The sequence below is a fragment of the Mastomys coucha genome, unplaced genomic scaffold, assembly GCF_008632895.1.
Source record: "Mastomys coucha isolate ucsf_1 unplaced genomic scaffold, UCSF_Mcou_1 pScaffold9, whole genome shotgun sequence".
In the NCBI taxonomy this organism is placed as follows: Eukaryota; Metazoa; Chordata; class Mammalia; order Rodentia; family Muridae; genus Mastomys; species Mastomys coucha.
This window is the reverse complement of record NW_022196915.1, coordinates 78,937,859-78,957,544: the sequence shown is the minus strand read 5'-3', so window position 1 is coordinate 78,957,544 and position 19,686 is coordinate 78,937,859. Positions and strand designations below refer to the sequence as shown.

At 35.7% G+C, this 19,686-nt stretch overlaps 1 protein-coding gene across 4 annotated transcripts in view; it reads left to right on the top strand.

The window, feature by feature from the left end:
• Positions 1 to 19,686, top strand: part of Pcdh9 (protocadherin 9) — an 844,187-nt gene that overhangs the window by 481,487 nt on the left and 343,014 nt on the right. The gene's annotated exons all lie outside the window — the stretch shown is intronic.

The window sequence follows — 19,686 nt, the reverse complement described above, 5'->3', positions numbered from 1 at the left end:
TAATATTCACTTATCAGAGAGTGCATACCATGTGTGTTCTTTTGTGATTGGGTTACCTCACTCAAGATGATATCATCCAGATACATTCATTTGTCTAATAATTTCATAAATTCATTGTTTTTAATAGCTGAGTAGTACTCCATTGTGTAAATGTACCACATTTTCTGTATCAATTCCTCTGTTGAGTGACATCTAGGTTGTTTCCAGATTCTGGCTACTATAAATAAGGCTGCTATGAACCTCCACATAAACCAAATACACTCAAACTAATAGAAAAGAAAGTGAGGAAGAGGCTTGAGCACATGGGCACAGGGGAAATTTTTCAGTACAGAATACCAATAGCTTATGCGCTAAGATCCAGAATTGACAAGTGGGACCTCATAAAATTACAAAGCTTCTATAGGCAAAGGATATTGTCAATAGGACAAAAGGGCAACCAACAGATTGGGAAAGGTCTTCACCAATCCTATATCTGATAGAAGGCTAATATTCAATATATACAAAAAACTCAAGAAGTTAGACTCCAGAGAACCAAATAACCCTATTAAGATTGGGGTACAGAAATAAACAAATAATTCTCAACTGAGGAATACCGAAGGGCTCAAAAGCACCTAAAGAAATGTTCAATATCCTTAGTCATCCTGGAAATGCAAATCAAAACAACCCTGAGATTCCACCTCACAAGAAGTCAGAATGACTAAGATCAAAAACTCAGGTAATAGCAGATGCTGGCTAGGACCAGGAGGGACACCAGGAGAAGATCTCATCTGTGCCTCTCTCAGAGAAGCAAAGATGAGTGAAAATGAGAGAACCACAAGCATTGCACAGCCAGCTGTACCAGCAAGCCAAGCTCTCGCTCTGCCACCTTCTACCCTCCAAAAATCATGTGCCCTCCACTGTGCTTTGCCTCCACCTGGGTCTTGCCACAGCATGTGGATCCAATCAGCCCGAGTTCTTGAATGTAGCAAGAAGCTGTAGTCCACCACCACAAGTGCTTTGTTGTGTCTCTTTCTACAGAGGATCGATACATGCATATCCTTAGCAAAGAATCCTTCATCGAGTGTCCTTTCACATGCTTGCTTTAGCAGAACATCCTCTCCTGTGTCTGCTTCTGCAAAATGGTCCTTCATGAGGAGTCTGCCTTTGCTGTTCACACCTGTATCCACTTTAACCAAATGTTTCTTCAATTGGGTTGCCCCAGCAAAACACCATCCAAAGGACTTTCCAAAGAACCCTAAAATTTCCATTGCAGGATTGGGTTTACATTTGTTCTTTGACAGCTTGGAGATATCTTCCTCTTACCAGTCCTCCCATCAATCCACCCACACATTATCTATTAATTTCCCTTTTCTATGGAGATGTATTCTCCTCATGGTACCCCTATCTTGTATTCTAAATCTAATCTCTGTGGTTTCACAGATAAGTAGCTTGGTTACTTTTACTTAAGAGCTAATATCCACATGTAAGCAAATGCATGCAATAATTGTCTTTCTGGGTATAGTTACCTCACTCAGAATTAATTTTTTTCTAATTCTATAAATTTATCCACATATTTTATGATCTTATATTTTTGATTTATTCAAATTTTGTTGTGTAAATCTACCAAATTTTATTTTTCCATTTTCCTCTAGAGGTTTGCCTAGATTGTTTCTAAATTCTGGCTATTATGAGTAGGGTAGGAATGAACAAAGTTAAGCAGGTGTCTCTGTGGTAGGATGAAATGTCCTTTGGTTATGTGCCAACAGTATTACAGATAAATCTTGAGGTCGATCTATTCCTATCTTCCTGAGGAATCGCTGCACTGATTTCCATATTGGCTGTGTAAGATGAGTGTTCCCCTTGCTCTTCATCCTTACCAGAATGAGCTGTCTCTTGTTTTATTGAACTTAGCCAGGTGGATTGTAAGATGACATCTCAAAGTAGTTTTTGTTTGCATTTCCTGAGGATTAAGTTGTTGAAATTGTCTTTAAATGTTTCTCAGACATTTGAGTTTCCAAATTTGATATTTCTCTATTTAGATAGGCACTCCATTTTCTTTACTCACTTCTTTGTTTTCTGGACAGCTAGTTTTGTTGTTTGTTGTTTGATTTTGGTTATTATTTGTTTGCTTGTTTGTTTTTTGCTTTTAGTTTTATGTAACTTGAACATTAACTCTTTACCAGATGTATAGTTGGAAAGAAATACTTTTCATTTTGCATATTGACATTTTCTCAAAATGAGTGTCCTTTTTCCTAGAGAAGCTTTTGAATTTCATGCAGTCCTATTTGTAAAGTGTCTGTCTTAATGGGTGTGCTAATAGTATGCTATTCAGAAGTTTTTTTCTTGTGCCAGTGGATTCAAGACAATTCTTTTTTTTTTTTTTTTTAATCTTCAATCAGGTTCAGTGTAACTCTTTATGTTGATTTCTTTGGTCCATTTGGAGTTGAGGGTATTTTTTCAGTATTTACTATTTATTTTATTTATTTACATTCCAAATGTTGCACCCTTCTGGGTCGCCCTTCACCCCATCCTCCCTCCCCTTTGCCTCTGAGAGGGTCCTCTCCTACCCATCCACCCACCTATGCTCCTCTTGATTTTAGTGAAATTGTTTTAGTTTCTATTTAAGCTGATGTTGCCTATATGCTTGGAAACTACCTTTATTATGTTGAGGTTTGTCTCTTGTATCCCTAATGTTTCTACGATTTATCCTGAAGTCATGTTAGATTTCAGCAAAGGCCTTTTCTTCATCTAAGGATATGATTTTGTGGGTTTTGACTATTAGGGTGTTTATGTGGTGGTTTCCAATTTAGATTTTTCTATGTTGAACCATTCTTGTGTCTCTGGGATGGAATCTTCTTGATCTTGTTGGATCATCTTTTTAATGTGTTCTTGTATTTGTTTTGCAAGTATTTTAGAGAATATTTTGCATCTATATTCACAAGGGAAATTGGTCTGCAATATTATTTCTTTGTTGTGCCTTTATGTGATTTGAGTGTTATCACAAACGTGACCTTGGGCAATGAGTTGGTCAATGTTCCTTTTCTATTTGGTGGAATATTAACTATTCTATTTGAGGAATATTAACATTAGCACGTCTTAGAAAGTCTGGTAGAATGCTTCAACAAAATAAAATAACATTTTTTTGGTTGTTTGTTTTTGTTTAGTGGGGAGACTTTCAATTAGTATTTCCATTACACTCAGTATTATAGATCGTGTAAATTGTGTATGCAAACTTTACTTAATATTTGTAATTTTATTGAGTAACTAATACACTTCATTCAAATTTTTCAATTTTAAGGAGAATAGGTTTTTAAAAATATGTTTTTATGATTAGCCAATTTCTTCTGTGTTTATTAGATTGTCCCCTTTATATTTCAATTTTAAGTGAATTTTGATCTCAACTCTCCACCTTTTAGTTAACTTGGATAAGGATTTATCAATTTAATTGATTTTCTCAAAGAACCAAATCTTTATTTTATTGAATCCTTGTATCTTTGTTTCTATTTATGATTATTTCTTTCCATCTAATCATTTTGCTTGTATTTTTATCTCTTTTTTTTTCCTAGAGCAATGACTATTAACCTTCCTAATGCTGAGACTGATTGATACAGTTGTGGTGACACCCAACCATAAAATTATTTTTACTGCTACTTAATCACAGTAATTTTGCTGTTGTTATAAATTGTAATATAAATATATGAAGACAGGATATCTGAGATGTGACTACTGTGAAAGGGTCATTCTGTCCCCAAACGTTCATGACTCCCTTGTTGAGAATTGCTGTTCTAGAGATTTCAGGTGTGCTGTTAGGCTATTGGTGGGAAATCTCTCTAACTGTCTAGGTAAACTTTTGTGTATGAACTTCCTTTTCAGAACCACCTTCACTAAGTTCCATCACTTTGAATATTTTGTATATTCATTTGTAATCAATTCTAGAAAGACTTTAGTTATTGTCTTGACATATATTTCATTTAGTTGCCATCTATCTACTTTCTTTGTGTTCGTGAACTTTCTTATGATTTTGCTCGTTTTCATATCAAGCTTAAGTCCTTGGAGATCATAGGATACCAGGAGGTTTTAAAATTTTCTTAAATCTTTTGGTACTTGTTTGGATCAAAATATGATTTTGAAAAAGTTCCATGAGATGCTGAGAAGATAGATTCTTTTGTTTGAGACTCTCTGATTTATGAATTTGTTGGCTCCAGCATCTTTTCTGCTTAGATTTTTGTTCTGAGGACCTGTGTATTGGTGAGTGTGGCTTATTGATGTATCTCACTATCAGTGTGCAAGGGTCAGTATGTGATTTAGGCTACAGCTGTTATTTTATGAACTTTGGTGCCCTTGTGTTTGCTGTATAGAGGTGAAGATTGCAATATCTTCTTGGTTGATTTTTCTTTTCTTGTGAATGAGGTCTTTTTTCTTTTATCTCTTCTGAGTAGTTTTGGTTTGATTGAAGTCTGTTTTCTTGGATATCACATGGCTACACTAGCTTGCTTCTTAGGTGTTTTTGTATGGAATATAATATATATATATTCCTAGCATTATGCTCTGAAATGATATCCATCCTTGATGTTAAGGTGTGCTTCATACATGCAGCAAAGATGGAGAACATATTAGTATCCATTTGGTTAGTCTGTGTCTTTTCCTTTGAAAATTCAGACTGCTCATGTTGAAAGGTATTAATAAGCATTATTTATTAATTACTATTATTTTGTTGTTGTGGTGGTGGTGGTGTGTGTGTGTGTGTTTGTGTGTGTGTTTCTTCTCTTGATTTGCTCTTCTGTAATTATTCTTTGTGGTCTTTTGGGAATGGGTAACCTCTTTAGGTTGAAGCTTTGTTTGTTTGTTTTAGTTTTCTAGTGCCTTCTTTAGAGATGTTTTTGTAGACAGATATAAGAATCATGGTATTTCCAAAAACATTAAACTGTTTAAAATTATAAACATCCTTTAAAATAGAGAAATTATATATGTCCATTTCCATTTAGCTAACTAATTACCAATGAATGTCACTTAACATTTTGTTTAAAATTAATACATAGGATGATTCTGTTATAAAATTTTACTTTTTCCCTCTTATGAGTCACAATATTTTAATCTTGTTGTACAGTGTGAGAATGTGGCTTCATATAAATGCATGACATCACCTGAGAGTCTCCCTGATGAAATCAATACAAGCCCAAATACTCTCTTGAGAAGTAAACACGACTTTAGATGTGTAGTAATGTTTTTACCTTAAATCACCTTATAAATCAACTTGCCCAGAACTCACTGAGGATCTTTTTCTGTATTCCTGTTTAAGTTGATTATTTGACCAGCCCTTAGGCCAGTTCTGTGCACAGCCACTATTAATAAGGTGTTTGTGCTTTGAATAATGCATTTCTTGAAACTACATACATAAAATTTTATTATAGGCATTCATTATATAAATTTAGATGAGAACCCTTTTGCTTTCAGTTGCAATGTCACCCACAGATGAATTTTATGCATTTAAAGAAAGTTTCCAGTGGCATAAAAGCATTATAAAACAAGAAGACATTACATTTATTTTTCAGCTGGTATATTCATGTGGGAATATCCTATATACTAACCACCAGAGTGTCACGTGTCACCTACAAAATGAACTTTTCTTTCTGTTTAGATCCCTGAGCATTTTTACTGCATATTGTAGTGAGGTACTATGTGACTCGAGACATGTCAATATGTTCTCAACTCTCTTCTAAAGCTGTTAACTGGAGCAATGCCATTTGGCATACAAATGTGTTTTACAGATGGAAGCTCAATTTCCTAAACACCACTTCCGCTTCATGTTACTGATATGAAGATTAATTAACCAGACCCAAGCTATGACATATTTGTCTTCCATCATGTAGATGTATGACATTTCTGTTTAGGATCACACAGTTGCATATAAATGAAGAAAATAAAAGGCCAGAGGACATTGGATTTAATAATAATAAAACTGCTGACCAAATTCTGTGACATTGGGATGGATAAATAAATAACCAACAAATTCTACACTGAGAGAAGTTTCAGGTAACTTCAGAGCATTTTAAGTTTCAAACTTAATGTGATCCTTATTTATGACTAATAAATATTTTTTCACTAAATATTTGTTGATGATTACTATGCTCAAATCAAAATAAGTAACCAGGAGAGGGCAAGAGTTGAACTATAAAAAAATAAAAGGAATTGAAAAAACAAAAAACAAAAACAAAAACAAGAAGAGTCTAACATTCTTGAGATAAAATGTTTCCTGAAATAAGTGCTTCCTGAAAGTCATCACAGAGAATCCATGTTCCAGAGGTGGCCAAAGTTATAACCTATGCTGCCAGCAGAACTTGGGAGTATAAGAGTCACCCAGATGATCCTGGTATACAGGCAGGAAAGTACAAAGGTCATGGAAGGCCGCTGAGGCTTGGCACTGTAATAGGCCAGGGTGGGGGCCATCAACGAAGGTGAATCCCCAATAGCATCTAAGGCCTAAGGAAGAAGGTGTCATGGAGAGAAGTTGAGGTTGGGACAATGAAGACAGTCTATAAAAGGCTATAGATGAAAGTGCATCGCAGTTGCAGCAGAGGACCTCAGCAGTTTTGGAGATGTCAGTACCATGGGAAACTCGCCAAGGAGAGCAGCAGCAGTTTGGATATTGTACTGTCTGTACAGTTGAGTTTGGCTTTGCTCTGGATTGATTGTGATTATGCCCTAGTTCTTCCCCTTTGAAGTGAGAAAGGATTTAATTTAATTTGAGTTTTTACAGGCTGGAGAGACTTTGAGACTTTGACTTTTGGACTTTTAGAGAAGCTGGATATTTCAAAGAGACTGAAATCTTAATGAGTTTGAGTTGAGTTTTTAAAGACTGTGGGACATCCTCCACTTTGTCCTCAGGATTCTCCAAGCTCTGCCTAATGTGTGGCTGTGGGTCTAGGCATCAGTCTCCATCAGTTGCTGGGAGAAGACTCTGATGATCTTTATGCTAAGCTCCTACATGCAAGTATAGCAGAATATTGTTAATACTTTCAGGGTGGGCTCTCTCTCTCTCATGGCATAAATCTAAAATTGGGTTGACCTTTAGTAGGCCATTGCTTCAATTTCTGTTTGCTCATTAACCCTGCATATCACGTGGCTCGAGGGTTTGTGTCTGGGTTGATGTTCCCATCCGTCTATTGGAAGTCTTTCGTGGTTAAAGGAGGTGGCCATCTCAAATTTCACACATTGACCCTTTTGAAATTACTAACATATATATTTTTAAAAATAAAGAGAACTTAAGAGAATTCTTTTCTTTTGCACTTATATGAGCTTTGTTAGTTATAATCACAATGCAATTATATATTTCATATCTTAATATCTTTTAACTTTCCATGTAAAAACACATGTCTTCCAAACCAAGACTGACTCATGCAAGTCAGAAAGAAGTATCCATTAGGTTTTGCTTTCAAAAGCCTGTGACTATGAAGTTGCCACTGTAAGTTGAAAAGGAATATACAGGTTTAATTTTCCTTAAAATTCATAATGTAAACATCAAATTAAATATGGACAAAGTGTCTCCATGCAGTATAGATACTTTGGTAAGGGACTTGATATACCTACCATGAGCACTATCTACTTTACTTACTACAAATTTATAATCAATGCCTCAAATTGTAGAAGAATTAGGCAGTACTCCATGGTAGAAAGTTAAGTTAGCCAAACTTTAGATGAACTGTTATAAAAAAGTAGGCTTTATTTTCCATGTGAACCAAATATTATCCGAGTATAAGAAAGTGACACAGTGTCTTTCCCACCTCAGTGGGAGAACACATTTTTATTTTGAGAGATGTCATCTTTTCAGTGAAGTAAAGGTAAATATGTATCATTTTGGGGAGTAAGAAAAGGATGCTTATCATGATTTCACATAATATTATTACATTATGAAACTTGAAAATATGTCATTTTATATTTAGTATTTTAAGGCATTCAATGTAGTTTTTTGCAATATAATGTGTGTGTGTATGTGTGTGTATTTGTGTTTGCCTTGTTCCTGTTCCCTTCTAAAGAATTCTAATTTCTTTGACTGTAAAATATGTGGGTTTATTTTCCCAATGATGATTATAGTGATTAAGTTTAGTTTTCTCTGAGATATCAAGAGAGATATTATAGTAATTTTCAGATGCAGAAGTAACTCCTAAATCTTATTCTAATGTTTATCACATAAAAGGCTGAAATAACCAGAAATAACCAGAAAGGTAAATTATTTTTTAATTCACATTTTAACCTAGATTAACAAAATACTAGAAGAATAATATTTTAACAATAATATTTAGACTGAGTGTTTTTGATTATTAAAGATTAGCCTGTCCACAGTAGGCAAATTTCAGTACTTTTCATTCTACCTATCTCAATAAATGTACGTAACACCTGAAAAGAAGAAACTAATAAAAGCTTATCCTTTTATTACCTGACCCCAGCACCCTGAAACTTTCCAAAAGGCTTGTACAAAATTGTCAGAGACTGCAGCCAGGCTTGTATCCTTGCCCACTAAGACTTCAAATTCATTCTAAGCAGGCACTAAGACATACTTCACCTAGAAATGCATTTTTTCTTAGTAGAAAGAATTTGATGGAGAGTTCCAGAAAAGCTTATTTCTGACCCTCATCTTGACATGTATCAGCAGCAATATTTTGACAACTCAGTTTCCACTTTTGGAAAAAAAAACAAAAAACTAAAAAACAAATGAAGTTTCCCTTAGGTGACCTTAAAACTTCAGCTAAAGTGACTTTTAAAATTGCCTTCAGTGGCATGCCAGCAGCACTAAAACCTAGTGTCTTTCTTTTTGTTTCTATGTCCTTCTCAATTCCTAAGCTGTGGCATGTCTGTTCTATACCTTAACTGTTGGCTGCTTGCAAGATCAAAGTGGCTGGCATTGCCCTTTATCCAAATAAGAAGGGAATACAGGCTTTTATACAACTTTAAATTGTGATTGTTGAAAGAATAACTGACCATTAACCTCTCTTCAGTTCTAAAAATCTCAAAGCTTGTGAAGAACTGTCACATAATTTTCTCCTAACATTTAAAATCGGGCTATTCTATAAGTCCATGCTCCATTCTTGTGCAGGGAACTTTCATTGGCAGGTGCCTTCAGGTTACTTGTGTGTTTCTGTGATAAAATTCTACACACAGATAAATCTCATCAAATTCTTTTTCTGTTTTTAATTTTCAAAGGATGGGTTTCTTTTAGTTGAAGAAATAACATCCAGGATATATCCTAAGTCATGGTCTTTACATATATAGAGATAAAAACGGAAAAATGGGGGGAGGGGGAGACAAGCAAAAAGGACAAATTCAATATAATTCCAGTCTGTGCCCTGATTTTTCTCAAGTAGCTGGCACTGTTTTGTCAACAGCTCCATCTGCAGACCAGGGACAGCTGTGACTCTTGCTAAGGGATGAGGTCACAATGCCTCTGCTCTCAGCCTGCAACTTGTCTGTCTATTAAAATTTGATTTGAAAGGCAGCACCTGATGTCATCTTTTTAAGTTAATTTTTTTTTTTTTTTTAGCAATGTCAGGTTTTATATGATTTCTGAAAAATAGCTTTAGGCTCTGTCAGTGGAAATTCCTAGAGAGGGGAGGGAGGAAGGGAAAACCAGCAATGAAGCAGGGTAAACTTTTCCATCAGTTGTTTAGATAAGTACACAGAGAAGTAATCTTTCCATTGTTTCCTGAGATGTTGTGATTTATCTGGGCATTTCCCCCCATGAAGGCTGTTTTTAAGCAGCCGTGATGGTTTGAGCATTTTCTCTGGTGATAGAGTGAGAACAGTTCAGGTCCCACTGCCGATACTGCAGTCTTAGTTTAAATAATGTGTGCTCCAACAGCAAAACTGTCAGCAGAGATTCCACACTGAAGGAGACGTTGGAAAGTGGAGTTCAGCTCAGCCACACTTAAAAGTACTTGGACTTAGAGGTCTGTATGTTCGGAACACTAGAGGGCTGTATAAGTCTTTATTTTATTTATTTATTTTTATTTTTAAAACCTTTAAGGGTACTAAGTTTCTGGGGAAAATGGAGTTGATATGAACTGATTTAACATGAAATCTGAGTATTTGAAATAGCAAGGAGAATTAACCAGGGTAACAAATCTCTAATAAGATACAAATGCATATAGACATATACATAGAAACATATTGAATAAATATATAAAACATATATAGTATTTATATAGTGCATTGCCTGGAATACTTACTATACTTGAAAATCCTTGTTTAACAAACCTATTGGTCTTCAATGGTAATGTATTTCCAATTGAAACAATTGCATATTTTCCTACATGTAATGTATGTACATGTACATAATATATTTCTACATTTACCAAATTGAGAACATGAGACAAAATTCAAAGTTATAGTGAAGTTGCTGTCATTGGAAACCTAAAATAGGTAATAGCTGACAAAATGCTTTGAAGACATGCAAGTGCTATAAAACTGTAGGTTGCCCATATTATTGCTATTAGTCATAATGTTCCATGGCGTCATAATTTTCAGAGAGTTGTTTTGCTAACATTAGGGAACTGTGTTAGATTACCAAACTCTGAACCTTTGCTAAAATATCTGATGCTAAATAAGGATATAATAATGTATAAGTGGATTTTCATGTTCTGTATTCATGCAGGAGGGAAACATATCAATACTTATATTTATACATACATTCTATTTAAAAAGTAGGCATCATACACGCATCCCTAAAAACACTACTATTGAGCAAAAGTTAAAAAAGCTCAGAGGCCGAAAGCAAAATGCATGTGATCCAAATAGTTTATTTTATTATCACGGATCTGAGATTCGAACTATGATGTGGAGTAAGGTAGACGTTATTGATGCTACAGAGCAAAAGACAGTGATTCTTAACCATTTCTAATAAAAATAAGAGAATGGAACCAAGTTCAAGTACATTCTGTCAGGACTAAAAAACACAAATCCAATGAATAGTGAAAGAAGAATGGTGATTAAGGAATTTTTTAATTATTTATATATTTATTTTAAACTCCAGATTTTACTCCCCTCCTGGTCCACCCTCCGACTATTCCACATCCCATACCTCCTCCTTGCCCTGTTGTCTCCATGAGGATGTCCCCACCCCCATCTCCACCCCACCAGACCTCTAAACTCACTGGGGCTCCAGTCTTCTGAGTGTTACGGACATCTTCTCTGACTAAACCCAGACCTTGTAGTCCTCTGCTGTATATCTGTCGGGGGCCTCAAATCAGCTGGTATATGTTACCTGTTTGATGGTCCAGTGTTGGAGAGATCTCTGGGGTCCAGGTTAGTTGAGACTGCTGGTCCTCCCACAGGATCACCGTCTTCCTCAGCTTTTTCCAACTTTCTCCTAACTCAACCACAGGGGTCAGAGAAGAAAACATGAATGAAGGTATCAACAGAAAAGGAAGTAGTGGACAAACCTTCCCAAAGAAGGAGACCATTAATAAAGAGACTTTGGATTTTAGTAGCATGATGAGGTAGTCAAATAATAAGAAGACTCTTAGAAAATAAAACGAGCACATGCCAGACATAGGTAGAAAACAGCACCACTGAATTCTAAATTTAAATTTTGTTTCTCAGTAAAGATTTCAGAAACTTAATACTCTAAGAACTATCAATAAGAAATGCAAAAAAGTTATAATAATTATTTATTTGTTTATGCAGCTATTTTCTCTATTTTGTATTGAAAATACCTTCTTCTCTCATACAATACATTCTGACTCCAGTTTCCACTCCCCCCTCCCCTCAGCTCCTCTGCACATCCTGTCTCCCCAGATCCACTTCCCCCTCTTTCAGAGAAGATTAGGTCTCCAAAGGAAAACAAAACATATGATAAAAACAAGACAGAAAAAGGTAAGGCCTAAGTCCTCACATTAGGACTGGACATGGCAACCCAACTGGAGTAAGAGTCCCAAAACAGGCAAGAGAGTCAGGACAACCCCAGTTCTGCTCCTTGGAATGCCACAGAACACCAAGCTAACAGCTACAATGCATAAGTAGAAGACCTAGTGCAGACCCCTGCAGGCCCTATGCATACCACTTCAGTCTCTATGAGCCCATATGAGCACTGCTTAGTTGATTCACTGGGGCATGTTGTATTGGTGTCCTCCATTTTCTCTGACTCCTACTGTCTTTCCTCCCACTCTTCCATGGGTTCTCTGATCTCGGAGACAATGACCTAATGGAGACCTCCAAGGTAGACTCTCTCTCCACATAAGTCTGACTGTGGATCTCTGTTCCCAATCCCAACTTCTGCCAGAGGAAGAAGCCTCTCTGATGATGACTGGAGAAGATTTTTAAAACAGTAAATGTTTCCGTTCAAAGGGGAGTGTGCTGAAGTCTAGCATCCTTTGCCATCTCAATTAGCACTTAGCTAATGTAAACACAAAGACTCAGGTGATATGGATGAAATATATGAGTGAAATTGAGGAGTGTTAAAACCGTGCATCATCTTTTTCCTTTAATCGTGTAACTATTTTCACCCGGAATATAACATTTGTTGCTTGACAATGTGGCTCAAGTCGGAAATCCCAGCCAGCATTTAGAAAGCTGAAGTAGAAAGATCACCACAAATTTTAGACGATCCTGCTCTACAATCTGTGTCCCAAGCAAGCCTGTGCTATAATGTGTGACTTCATTTCAAGCACACACATGTCCCCTCTACACACACTTTAGACTCTAAAGTTTTAGAGAACAAATATGAAGTTATGAATATCTAATGGACAATAGCGCAAATAGGATGCACAGAATTCAACTATGTCTATGAAATGCCGAGAAGTTACAAAATTGACAATATGTAAACACGTGGTGCCAATAACCACAGGATTTTCTTTTCAGAATCTAAAAAAACAAATACTTTGATAAAAAAAAATAATGCTGAGGCAAAGCCTATACAATAAAATAAATAGAAAACCCACTGAATCTATAGACACCAATGATTCTTAATATAATGTATATACCAAGTATTGTATTTTTAAATATTAGAGGGTGAATAATAAGATTATAATTTAAAATACAGTAAAAGTGCCCATTGGGTATTATTTTTCATCCCTTTCTCAATAGTGCTAATCTTAGAGCATGCAAAGCCCTATGTATGGGTTTTCTGGAGTACCTGGCTATCACAGAAGCATCACTGTGCTACGAGCATGAACCCGACGGTTCACAGGTCATTCGTTATTTTCTTTGCAGCTTTGCCAACTGTAGATGATGCCTCTGCATGCGAGAAACCGCCCTATCTTTTTTCTGTGTAAAATTAAGAACCAATTATTTTTTTCTGAGTAGTCATTTATAAAATTTCCACTTCTCTGTGTTCTCCCTCCTCCTCCTCACATTTAAGTATGGAAGCCACAATTACAGCTCCACAATCTGTATTGCTCAGAGTCCTCTCTAAACCATGTGATGCTCATTTTGGGAGGTCTGTTCCCTGCCTGCCAGTATTGCCTTAGCAGGAAAGAATAAAAGGCTTCACAGGAATACAGACTTTAAAAACTTAAAATAGTTTTTTTTATTTATAATATAATTTACTATTCTTGCCTTCCACTTCTGCCTTCCAAATTTTCCCATGTACTTGTACTTCTTTCTCTGTTTAAAACTTTATATTAATATTTTAATTATGTACATATATATAATTCCAATTTGTATACTATATGCATATATTCTAAATTTTACTGATACAACCTGCTCCGTCTGCCTAATGGTACTTGTATGTATATATATTTAAGTCTGACCATTTGTTATTGAAATAACCACTTGGTTGTTCCTCCCTTGTGTAAGGTAGTTTTCCTGCTCTTGGCAGTCCTTAATTACCTGTCACTCTTTGTCCAGGCCTCTTCCACCTGTTTATTGGTATTATCACTGTTCAGCTTATGCTTAGGCAGACATATTGATGAGATGTTATAATTGTAATATCTTACATTTCTAGGGTAAACGGTCTCAAAGTAAATGACCTCATCTCTGGCTTTTACAGTCTTTCTGCTCCTACTTCTGCAGAGATCTCTTCCAAAGAGCTGGTGCTAATATAAAAAAAAATCGTATATCTTAAAAAGGAAGAATAAAGAAAGGATTTTACAAACTTAGTGTATCCCTATCTACTTTTTTAAAAATCAAGATATATTTCTCAAGAATAATATAATACCTATTTTAGCCAATGAATTTGCCATCACTGCAGGTCTTTCCTTGAGTGGAACATTTGCTTTTTAGGTAACCCATTCTCATACTGAATTAACAGCAAAAATGTCGGTTAAGTATTATATAAAGGAATAATCTCAACATTATTTAATTTGAACTAATAGAGAAGACAACAGTTATTTATGAATGATTTTTTGGTTAGAACAAAGCTGGCATTTGAATTTGGGAAATGACCAAAATTTGTATGGATAAGGAGAAGCAAAGATTTTTGGTTTAGCTTTTACCGCGTGTAAAAAGGATGCATTTTAGTTTCAAGACTTATTTCATGAACTCTGCATTCACTCCCAGGTTTTAAACTCAAAATCAATTCCCATATTTTATTCTTAGTCAAGAACATTTTTTCTTCTAATCCCGTTTCCCTATCTGTAAAACCTGAATGGGGACACCTATATGACATGGTTGGTGTGAGGACAAATGAAGTGAATGTGAAACACTGTCTCTGCCAACATCATGAGTGGCAGGTGTTACTCTCTAGATAAGCCCAGGGAACATCCACTGGACTGGAGCAGACAGTTGACACATGAGCAAAATGAGATAGTGTGATCCCTGTGCTGTGTGCTTAGTGTATAGGACATGCACTGGGAGCACTTGGAAAATTCTCTCAGTTTTTTTTTTCTTTCCTGTAACTAATGCCTGTTTGTTTTTGAAGCCAATGTAGTATCAGATAGCTCCATTGAGGACAACAGCTAATGAATGTTGACAAGCATGACTTGTCAGCTAAGCCATGTAAATTGACAGTGCGTCTGGCCTAAACTAGTGTTAGGCAGAAGTTTGTTAAGTGCCTGCTAGGTAAAAGGGGAGAGAAATACAAAACAGGAAGCACAAAAGGGAAATTGTCTTTTAGCCTAGCCATCACTGTTGAAGCTTCCTTGATTGGGTCTTTATGAGCCATCCACCTTCTGTGTCATAACAGGCTGTAACAATGTATTTAAATGACAACTGCCACTGCTAGTAGATGTAACCAGGCAGTACTCCCTAGAGGCACTATAAAGTGTTCCAGGCAAACCTTTACCATTTGTTTCTAACCACTCTGTTGACTAATAAAAGCTGGTGAAAGCAAGAAATAGGGTGGGAATGCCATTCTCTCTGCAGCTGCTCATGGAAGACCATGATTTCCCCTGCACCTGAGATGTGTGAACATCCAGAGTTCTTTTTCAAACTGCCCATGGAGACAGAATAGATCCCAGGGCCACCAATTACATTCAAAGCTTCAAATGATTCAGCTTTGAAAGTAATTAGATAAAGAAAATTAATTCCAGTTGGGAACACATAAAACATTTCATTTGGAAACCAACATGAATAAGATTATTGCTATGGTAAATATACAATATGAAAATCTAAAATTACAATACATTCTGACTTTAATATTTCCATACAAATTAATGTTTTGTTAACTCTCTGTAATGTGCACAATTGCCAGGAGACAACACAACAACCAGAATGGAGCATGCTCTTTTTGAACAAAGCCTTTGGGCAGATTCAAACTTTTAGAACAAGCTAGAGAGAGGAAAATGTGCAAAGACTGAAGCAATTTGACAACCTATGCCTCTCTTTCTCTGTCTTTCTGTCCCTTTCTCTCAATCTGTTTCTCTGTGTGTGAATGTGTGCATGTGTGTGTTTCTCTCCCTCCTTTCCTATCTTCCTTTCTTTCTCTATCATCTATCTATTTTTCTATCTATCTATCTATCTATCTATCTATCTATCTATCTATCTATCTATCTATCTATAGATTATAGATGATAGGCAAGGGTAAACAAAGAAAATACAGATAAAATGTATATAACAATGTAGATGTCAAGCATCCTCAGAAAAGTCTGAATTATCAGACATATGAGTCAGTGCAAAGTGATGTGAAAGGATGCTTAAAGTGAAACCGGAGGCAGATAGCCAAAGATGAGGGAGAACAAGAGTAGCTAGACAAAATTCCTTACTCAGTAGCGGTGTAACCTGTACACAGAGCACATAGAAGCCAATGGAGCTGAGGATTCCATGTAAAAAGATAGTATGAGACTCCAAAGCAGTGCACATGTAGGTGGATGGAAGCTCCGTAAGCGATTGGAGACATTTCGAAGTATCCTCCCTCCCCCAATTGAAAATAGACACAGAATGTTTTACAGGGGGATTTACCTTATTAAGGTTGTATGAACAAAAAATTGAATTAGATCAAATTAAATCTCCACTGTTAAAAGAAACATTGCCATTGTTGTACAGAAATACTTTCCAAAAAATATCATGTTTCTGTTTAGAGTGAAAACTAAAAATCAGAATTCACGCTTGGCATATGCTTTCCAGAAATCTGAGAGCTCAAAATAATGCACACAAGCAGCATACTGTGATAGGTGACATTTGCTACACGTTTAACCAGGGTGTTTTGGGACAGTTTGGATTCAGAAGCTGGGGACATCTGTTTTACATTTGTGATGCAAAACCAGCAGCTGATGTTGGGAGACCAGACACAGAATACAGTTACAACTGAATATAACTCGCAATGGTTTCTAGGGATGTGGATTTCTGTCTCCAACAGAATATGAATAACTTCATTTCTGGATGTTGGTTGCAATCAGAAACTAAAGGGATATCTTGAGCTTTATTTAAAGTATCTTTTGAACACATACTTCTTTTCTTTAAGCAGTGTTTCAAATGAGTTATGTATTTCCAATCATTTTATTTAAAAATGACACACATTTTTCATTAAGTATTTCCACTGACCTACTAATAATTTATTAAAGTGAATATAGTAAATAACAACTAAACAGTTATCTCAAAATTTAGAAGCTATTGTATTTTATCCTTCAGGCTTTGGGTCTGGAAATCTGACTATGGTGGGAACCTTCTGGGAGGGATGAAGAAAGGACTGACACATAGACACACATACAGAAAAGCCATTTGGTCTCTGCTTGCTCTAAAGGAGCAGTACCCACTATGCACAAAAAACAGGGGCTTATTTCTTGCACCACATGAAGAGAAGTTTCTCTTGGTATGAAGTACCTGTAAGGAGTGTTTCAGTCTCAGAGTGGTGTCACCAGGGACGGGGATACTGTAGCCTCTAGTTCTGGCCACTGATCAATTCTTCTTAAAAACACATAATAAGAACACAAGAAACATTTGCAACAGTACAGAGGAGGACTTTGCCATTTCCCATGGGGCTGAGACCTCAGGGTTCTGCCCAGGTCAAAGGTATGGATTTACTTAGCTTCATTTTATTTTATATCAGTAACCCATGGATGAAGGCAAGGATGGAGAAAATATTCAGACTTGTCCAAATATCTATTGTAAAATAGATAAAACTTTTACAGATTTTTACTATTTTTAAACAAAGGGATACATGCATTGTCCATAATAATTCTGATAAACTTGAGCCTGAGAGATAACTCAGCAACTCTGAGTGCATGCTCTTCTTCTGAACTACTAATCTGGAAACTGGGTTTGGTTGCCAGGTCCCAGATTAGCAGCTGACACCTGCTTGTATCTCAGTTCCTGGGAACTGGCATACTTTCTCTAGCCTTAAGGAGTACTTGAACTCATGTAGTACAAATAAACACACAAACATACAAATACAAAAATACCCCTAAAAGCATTCTGAAAAAAAAAATGTACATACTGACCCATTAAAAACACATCAGGGTCATCTGGATTTTAACTGTGCTGTACCAACAAAGGAAGTAAAATGAGTTGATGGATTGATTTCATTCTCAACTGGCAAGATCTCATTAATCTCTGTCTCTCCTCAGTGAAAAGAAACTTTCCAAATTACCAATAAATAGAATGCTCATTAATTACAAAGTGAGAAAACACTGAGTCAGCATCTAAATCTCCGAGAAGGGTTTTGTTGCTTTTGTAAAGGTGATGCAGATGAAGCTAAAATGGTCATTAGTGACAACATGTCACAAGTACTGAGAAAGGCTCTGAGCACAGCTGATCCTCTGGAATATTTACCAAATACTGTGTGAATCTCAGAAATGCCTAGATTATATCTAACACAAAGAAATATCAAGTGGAAAAGTGTAAGCCAGAGCTGGGTTAACAAGATTCTATTGTAGTATAAAGAAGATATAAAAAAGAAAAGGCAATTTCATTTGATGTTTTACCCCATGAATCATCTGCCTTTAGTTAAGTAGAATTTTCAAAAGATCATTTAATTAGATGCATTCACGACTTTGCCATGTATCAGGTGAGCTAATTTTCAAAAGCATTTGCATATAAAAATTATAGAAATTGTTCTTTTCAACATTGGAAAGAAATCTACACGAATTACATTGCTGAAGGTAATTACATCTCTATATTCCAAGATAACATATTTAAATAATCTGTTAGGGATTTGGTTTTCAAATTAAATTACTGTAACATTAACATTGCTATATTCATATAAAAATGAAAGTATCAGATACTTTAATTCTAATCTAAATCTTTTTCTCCTATTCGTCTTTCAGGGAAATGCAATAATAATTTTGAACAAAAGAATAAAACACACCTGAGAAGGTTACAATGAGTTCATAGGATACAGTAATATTTATCCTAAAAGCTTTCTAAAGCCCATTACAACACCTTTTGCTTCTGCTTTCATATGTATGCACATATAAATGCATATGTCATTACATTGTTCTAAATTCAACTGGGGCCAAATTTATCAAGTATTCAATTCCACCTGGCTCACATAATAATTTAGGTAATTGTATCATGGTATAACACACATTTGTACAATTACTGAAACCACAAATAGATTATATCTAAAAATGGTTAAGATAAAATTGTTTTCCAGATTATGAATAGTGATTACAATCTACAATTGAGAAAATATTAGGAAATAGCAATGAATTACAAGGTTAAATTTGAACATCCCATGTCTGAGTGTTCATGACTGCTGGGTTAAATGAGATGCATACCTTCCTGAATATTTGAATTTCAATGTGAGAGTGCATTCAACCACCCACGTTTTGATATTGCGCCAAGGTCTCTGTCATTTTTGGAAACTAGTGACCTGCCTCTTCATTCTTCACCATAGAATCAAATTTGTGTCTGGATTTCAAGTTGTTAGAATTATATTTTATGGATTTTAGTTTTGTGTTAGTAACATGAAGACAAAATTTCAATGTTTTTGTTTTCTGGTATTTCTATAGATAACTACTATCTTTTAAATAAAATCCAGTAGAAATGTTCATCAAGATATTTTTTCAATTACATTCATACATTGTTGATCCTATGTCCACTAAAGTGACTGCATTTTCACATTAAGTTGTAATAAAAAAGTAACATAGCCATTGGATGGAGTCATTAGTGAAAGGGTCTGAGAATAAGGCCCACTTCATGTTGGCTACCACAGCATCCTCTGTGTATGCATGGAACACATGAACACAGACAAGCAGAATACAGTGTTCTCCTGTATCCTGTATCTACAGGATAGAATAAAGAATAGTTTACAAACTGTGTTTTAAGTGTTCTAGATGTGAATCACTTAGTTAAGAGCTAGACAGGGGAGAAGGTGGGGTGGCAAGCAGGGGGAGGGGGGAG